Consider the following 8,445-nt stretch of genomic DNA (forward strand, 5'->3'; position numbering starts at 1 on the left):
ATAAGACACAAGATGGATATATACATTCAACATACGGTACACTAGGACTGTAGTGGGCATTTCACTCTACTGTCATTTAAATCTGTCTATGCTTTCCTCACTCCGAAGCGTCTACTTTTTCCAAAGCTAGACAGCTAGTGAACGACGCCATAATAATCAGACTTCTTTCTTTTTCATCTGATTTATTAATAAAATGGCCTCAAACCATTGTCCTCTTTAGACCGTCGTAAAACTACAAAAAAAAGTACACAAGCATTGCATTAGCAACAACGTTAGCTTAGCACGCTATACAGGTTCACAAAACAAACAAAAAGCGTCTCATACAAAAAATATAACATTTTCCTTACTAACATAATATGTGCATTATTTACAACAACCATACTTACGGACAAATCTTGTCCAAGGATCATATAAGCACAACATTACAACGTAGGCGTCAGCCCGAAACGTCCTGCAGCCATATTGAACTGGCAAGACAACAATAAACCATGTCGCAAAGCGACCACAAGAGTTCGCTGTTAAACAGCACAAAAAGCCTTGCTGTAAAACTTACCAAAAGGCAGAATACTGTCTGAGCGGGACATGTGCGTTAATTGCGTCAGATATTTTAACGTGATTAATTTAAAAAATTAATTACCGCGCGATAACGCGATAATTTTGACAGCCCTAGTTTTAATATAAAATTTCTATAACTAACTAACCAACTAACTAACTAACATTTATCTTTTAAGAACTACAAGTCTTTTTATCCATGGATCGCTTTAACACAATGTCAATAATTTTAATGCCATCTTGTTGATTTATTGTTATAATAAACAAATACAGTACTTATGTACGGTATGTTGAATGTATATATCCGTCTTATCTTTCCATTCCAACAATCATTTATAGAAAAATATGGCATATTTTGTAGATGGTTTGAATTGCGATTAATTACGATTAATTAATTTTTAAACTGTGATTAACTCGATTACAAATTTTAATCGTTTGACAGCCCTAGTTTTTATATCTGTGTGATTTTGACAAAGATCAGATCACATTTGATGGTGATTTTATGCGGAAATGTGAGAAATTCCAAAAGGTTCAGATACTTTTTCATACCACTGTATATATCTTTTTTAAATTAATATTTTTCAACAGTATGTTTTGTGGTAGTTAGCAGTCATTTGACATACAAGCATGGTCACGGAACTAATTAACCTCGTAAATGCCTTGTAAGTATAACTGCCACATTGTAAGGCCGCCAATTACTTTTTGGTAGTTGAATGAGTCTTTTATTGTGAACTCCTTGGGTGAAATCTGTAATGTGTAAAGGGAAGGAAAAGGTGATTTTGAGGCGCTAATACGAGCGAAGCGGTCAGCTCGACAGGCCGCTCCATCAGGCCAGCTGGGGGTTAAGTGCCTCGCTGCAAGGCGAAATGATGATGGCGCTCTCTCACTCGGCACCGAGCCTGAATAACACCCCCCCATCGCTCCCCCACCCACGCCGACCATCGCGGGTACTTAAACGGGTGACATCACAGCTCCGAGCTCGTTTGTCTTCTGGCTTCAGCGTCTCGGCGGCCGTGCGTCATGCCGTCATGCGTATGCATCACGCCTCCTCGTTAGGCCCTAATCACGCACCGCCGACTTCGCGCTCGCCGGCCTCCTGCACTTAACCGGGGAGAAAAATGTTGGCAGCTTCTTCCCTTGAGAAATGGCAACATTTTTTTTTCGCAGACTTTGTTATTGCACCTTTTCCAAGGTCAAATTAAAACATCACATTACAGCAACAACACTGCAGGTGGAAGGTTGAAACGGTAACATGGGATTTCGCGAATGACACTTGCCAGACTATTGTATGTTTTATAAGATTGTCCAATAAGATGCCCGCCAGTTAAAATTAATATTTGACTTCTATAGCTATCAATGGAAGTGAATGTTATGAGTGAATCCGTCCCAATATCATGTCTGAAATAGGTGGTTCATTATTCATGACTTGTGCTGCAGCTATCGTAGTCGATTAATCTATCAACTAGAGATGTCCCGATCCGATATTTGGATCGGATCGGACGCCGATATGGGCAAAAAAATGCGCATCGGTATCGGATCGGCCGACACGGAAAAATCCAGAATTCCGATCCAGTTTTTTTAAGTCCGGTCCGTGTTTTCCAGCGCACAATTTACATAATCCATTCCAGTTTTTGCTTCGGTTTCCCTAAAATCCGGTCCGCATTTTACGGCACACCTTCAACACACTACATTTACATTACCTTCTCCCAATTTTACCGAGAGACTTTATCGGTAAAAATGTCAGCTGTGTGGGATTATTTCACCTTAAAGGACGACAAAGACGAAGAGGCAGAGTGCAACAAATGCCAAAATAAAGTCAAGCGTGGTGGTAAAGCTGTAAGACGTTTTAATTAGGGCTGTCAAAATTATCGCGTTAACGCGCGGTAATTAATTTTTTAATTAATCACGTTAAAATATTTGACGCAATTAACGCACATGTCCCGCTCAGACAGTATTCTGCCTTTTGGTAAGTTTTACCGCAAGGCTTTTTGTGCTGTCTAACAGCGAACTCTTGTGGTCACTTTGCGACATGGTTTATTGTTTACTTGCCAGTTCAATATGCCTGCACGACGTCTCGGGCTGATGCCTGCGTTGTAATGTTGTGCTTATATGATCCTTGGACAAGATTTGTCCGTAAGTATGGTTGTTGTAAAGAATGTACATATTATGTTAGTAAGCGAAATGTTATATTTTTTGTAAGAGACGCTTTTTGTTTATGTTTAGTGAACCTGTATAGCGTGCTAAGCTAACGTTGTTGCTAATGCAATGCTTGTGTACTTTTTTTGTACTTTTTTTTGGTAGTTTTACGACGGTCTAAAGAGGACAATGGTTTGAGGCTATTTTATTAATAAATCAGATGAAAAAGGAAGAAGTCTGATTATTAAGGCGTCGTTCACTAGCTGTCTAGCTTTGGAAAATGTAGACGCGTCGGAGTGAGGACAGCATAGACAGATTTAAATGACAGTAGAGTGAAATGCCCACTACAGTCCTTATGTACCGTATGTTGAATGTATATATCCATCTTGTGTCTTATCTTTCCATTCCAACAATTTATTTTACAGAATATATATATATAATTTACAGAAAAATATGGCATATTTTATAGATGGTTTGAATTGCGATTAATTACAATTAATTAATTTTTAAGCTGTAATTAACTCGATTAAAAATTTTAATCGTTTAACAGCCCTAGTTTTAATACAACCAACCTAATCAAGCATTTAGCTAAATACCACCACAAACAATATAAGGAGTATGTTAAGAAAACTCAAGACAAAAAGAAAGGTCCTACGCAACTAACACTGGCAGAAACGTTTGCTATGCGTGACAAACTGGCACTCGACAGTCCCAAAGCCCAGGGAATAACAAGAGTCATTGCTGAAGAATTCATTCTGGATGACGAGCCATTATCTATCGTGAGTAAACACACACCATCCAACACTTAGAACCACGGTACAACATGCCCAGCCGTCATTACATCCTTGAGCGATTCGGCCATGGAAGATTCGAGAACGATTCACAAACATGCAAATTCCGATTATTGAAATATGTCAAGTAAAGCGGAACTAATACACAGCGCGGTCTTCAGGACGCAATGAGAAACGGACCGCATTGCGTCCCGAGAGTAAATGTCATGCTTGTCATAGACACGGGTAATGCCAATGCTCAACTCACGGCTTTAGCTCAACTCATGCCGCTGGATAAAAAACACAAGAATACCTGACTGCTGCTGACAGCCGCTACAAACTACGTCAACATCGTTTTACTGTAGATAATAGATATCATATGTATATAGAACTAGATGCAAGATGACAGACTCGACGGCGTTAGCAACATTGAAGTATGGAAAACTAGTTGCGTTAGTAAACAGCCGCCATCTTAAAGCAGGAGACTTCCCTAGTAGGCTGTTTTGAACCTTCCAAGCGAACCTAATGAACTTTTTATCTAAAATACTCCTAAATCGGCAAAATCATGACTTGAATCCATCTTCAAAACAGTTTAAAAACTTTCACATGTCGAAAGTAGACAGAAGGGAAATTATGGAATAATGGGAGCAATTTTAACAACTTTAACAGTTGATTCGCAAAATTAAATGAATTGAATGTAGTTTGAAGCTGCTGATACAGAATGGGGACTTGAGTATTTTATTTACTGTTTTAAAATGTTAACTTGATACTGAAGTAGTCGTTTATTTAAACCTGAGAGGCTTTTTATACAATTATTGTAACTAATGCACGAAACATTAAAAGCATCTAATAGCTTGGGGGATTTGTGGGATTTTCCACTGAGGTTGTTTGTGTGTTTTGCTTTTTTAAGACAGTTTACAATATTATTTGCACGTTTTACTGACTGACTATGCCATTTCTGTTATTTATAATGTTTTGTGTTTGTCACTGAATAAACAGGTCAGTTTCTTGTTACCAACCGTTTTGTGTTATTCAAACTCACCTAATTCAGCTGACTAGTTGTTATCAAGAGTACTAAAACCCTTTTCAACATGAGTCTGACAACTAAGTAAGGAGGCTAAATAACTTTAAACTTTAACACATGCTCAGATAGGCCGGTATCGGTATCGGCCAGTATCGGTATCGGATCGGAAGTGCAAAACAATATCGGTATCGGATCAGAAGTGCAAAAACCTGGATCGGGACATACCTACTATCAACTAGTTAGTTCGATTAATCGAGTATTCGAATTAGGAACATTTAATGGGTTGCAGAATAAACTTTAGGAGCTACAGTAAGATTGCACTTTCAAAAGAGCATGAAATAAAATTCCCAAAAGATTCTTCAAGCTATGCAAAAGTTAATTTAAATAACTCAGTTTTGCCTCAAATGATGGAAAAACATAAAATAACTGAGGATCGAAGCACAACAAAAGAACAATTGGCTAACTTGCATAGCAAAAGCCGTTAAGTCTTAAATAGGATTATTATGTGAATTAGAATCATATTTTGAGACGATTCGACTATATACAACAAATTAGCAAAGCGCAGATGACGAGAAATTAACCTTTTAATCTGCCGGTTAGCCATGCCTACCATTATAGGGCTCTGGCGTCCCCAGCAGATGGATGACGTCAGCGGAATCACGATTTCATTACGATTAATCGGCTACTAAAATAATCGATAGCTGCAGCCCTATTTCGAATGAACGAACGTTCCCAGTCTAAATGGATTGGGCGCCGAGCACCGTCAGTGGTGGAAGATTTTGGTAGCAACTTGTTGACTTTTTTTTTTTTAAACACTGACACCTTTTTAAAATGATATCTCGATTCTTGGCAGGAGCATATCGATAACCTTTTGGGATACAAAGTATCACGATATATCACCATTTCGATATTTTGTCACACCCCTAGTGAAAACGGCATATTCACAATTTAGGACCAGCGAACACATGTATTTGCAGGATTTCATTTTTCTAACTCATGTGTTACCATTGAAAGAGATAGACGTCTGATGGAGATAGCTGAGCATGAATGAGTTTAAAAAGATGTTACATTTTTCTGTGTTTGTGTTGGGGTAATTAGCAAAAGTATGCATGTCATAACTTTTTTAAGGAACAAATCTGTGGGAAAGTATTACTGCCACTTAATCCTTGTTTATTCAAAACTATTTTTGGTTTTAAGAGTAATAGCAAAGGACATCAATTTTTTCCCAGATTTTTGCAACCCCCTTCGCTCCCGGCCGTTTTACTGGATTTTGACTGATTTTGCAAGGCTCACAGAAAATTCTGTTCTATTGCTATATAAACATGGAACCCACCAAAAGAAAGATTAGACTCTCTTCTGTCAGCAGGAAAAAAAAAGTTCATATCTTTTTCCATTCTGTAGAAATCAGCATTAGAAAATAGCTTAGTTAGAGCTTTTTGTAAAAGCATACATTTCAAACATAACTTTGACTTTAACACACCTATTTTTTGCTTTTGTGACACCCCAAACATCTAAATAATGTTTTCCTTCTACAAAATAACATAGCCGGGGTAAACTTTTCCCTTTTCCCTCATCACTGCCTGACTCATCACGATGGATTTTTTTTTTGTCTTTTGTGGTGACCACTTCTTCTTGGCGGAGTTCGCCTGGGGATCTTGTGTGGGGCATTTTGTATTCCTGGGGGGGGAAATGGTTTGGCCGTGCGCGTTTCCGGCTGAGTCGCGGGACACTGTAAAGTCGTAGAAGGCGCGAGCAGCCGAGCACGGCGGCACGGGCTCTACTCGGCGAGCAGCACAGACTCAACGGCATCGTCCGCTGCACTGGTGGTCCCGTTCATTCTGCTCGGTCGTCCAGCACCTGGCACTTGCGCGTCCTCCTGGTCATCGCACTTGGTCGTTCGTCGCCGGTCATCCTGCTCGGACTTCTCGCGCCTGGCGTCCTGGACGTCCTCCTGGTTATCCATTTGGTCGTCTTCCGCCTGCGGCCCGGCCGTTCGTTCCGTTGAATCGGGTTGCGGGTCTTACCAAATGCGCGACTGCCCTTCAGTGGCCACTTTTATTGCTTTAAAATGGATTTTCGACATTGTGCCTTGCATCAGAACCTAGAGATGTCTCTTGTGAAAAAAAAAACGTAAAAGACGTATAAATCCGTTTTTGGGACACTGAAACAATTAAAAATAGAACGTATTCATACGTTTTTGGGAGCAAATGAGTTCATAATGGTAGGATCTAAAGATGTCCCGATCGATCGGGTCCGATCATGTCATTTTCAAAGTATCGGAATCGGCAAAAAAATATCGGACATGCCTTTTTTTAATGTATATATATTTTTTAATTAAATCGTTTTCTAATTGTATTTAACGTTACAGACAAAATGTCTTACATTCATCCAGAGTCTAGAGTTTTGGCTTAAAGTAGGGCTATCAAATTTATCGCAAAAACGGCGGTAATTTTTTAAAAATTAATCACGTTAAAATATTTAATGCAATTAACGCATGCGCTGCATGACCCACTCACGCATTGTCGCGTTCAATCTATATTGGCGCCGTTTTACCTATATATAGAGGTAAAAGACAGCGTAAAATGAGTAGAGTGAATTGTGGCAGTCTTTGGAGCCTGTTTTTAATTAGCTAAAGCCTTAAACTCCCTCTCTCAGCAATTTGAAATATCGTGGGAAGCAATGTGGGGAATAACGATAGTGGTCGATCTTTTCCTTAAAACTCTATGTTACTTCCCAACGCTGAGAAGATATATCAATTGGTGCGACTACGCACAGTCATGGTTGCACTTCCCATCATGCATTTGGGCAGAACAGTTAAATGGCTACAGTATCATTTACTGAAACTCAACAAATACACTAGATGGCAATATTTAGTCACAATATACAAAGTCACATTTATCCTTTAAGAATTACAAGTCTTTCTATCCGTGGATCCCTCTCACAGAAAGAATGTTAATAATGTAAATGCCATCTTGAGGATTTATTGTCATAATAAACAAATACAGTACTTATTTACAGTATGTTGAATGTATATATTCGTCCGAGTTTTATTCATTTTTTTTCTTAATGCATTGCCAAAATGTATGTGATCGGGAAAAATTATCGGGAACGATTGGAATTGAATCGGGAGCAATAATATAAAATATCGGGATCGGCAGATACTCACACTAAAACGATCGGGATCGGATCGGGAGCAAAAAAACATGATCAGAACAACCCTACTAGGATTTATTCTATCCATACAACATATGGGAAGACAAACAAAATTACCCATATAACTGAAGTCATTGTATAATGGAAATAAGGTGGCTTAAAAATTTGTGGGTACAATTTGAACATCCTGAAAAATTGGTAGTGTTATGTCACTACCGTCACGATGTCGATGGATGGATGTTGTTGTTTTTTTTTGCTGCGGAAAGGTTGGAAAGGGCTTTTTTGTATTGTTTTTCTGGTGAAAGTGTGTGGCACATTGCGCTTGGTGTTAATTGAATGGGGTCTCAAGTCCCTCATTAGGCTTAAGGGGCCGTGACAACGGTAAACAAGGAGATCTCGGGAAGACACGCAAGTGGGAGTTGGAGGACGGCCACGGGGAAACATTAACACAAGGCCTTCAAGGGGCTATTGTGGGAGCGTGCACGTACACACAAAAATAGGGTGGAGAAAGCGGATGAAGCGAGATGGCGCTCCAGCAACCTCCTCCTCCTTCCAGCTCATTGACTAATGTCACGGCAGACTGAGATTGTGCGGCGAGGGGGCTTTGAATGGGGGGGGCCGCGCCGTCGGGGGAAATAAAAGGAGCGACGCCAAAGCGCGGCCCACGTCAAGGGAAAAAAATAAACACCTTGCTAAGCCCGTCAGGCAGCCGTGCCGCCGCTTGCGTAAACACGACGTGAAATCGGGCCGCTTTCACGCCGACGTTGCCAAAATGGCTGTCTGCGCGCCATATTGCGGCTTAGCGCGTCC

This window comes from Corythoichthys intestinalis, chromosome 8, assembly GCF_030265065.1.
Source record: "Corythoichthys intestinalis isolate RoL2023-P3 chromosome 8, ASM3026506v1, whole genome shotgun sequence".
Taxonomy (NCBI): domain Eukaryota; kingdom Metazoa; phylum Chordata; class Actinopteri; order Syngnathiformes; family Syngnathidae; genus Corythoichthys; species Corythoichthys intestinalis.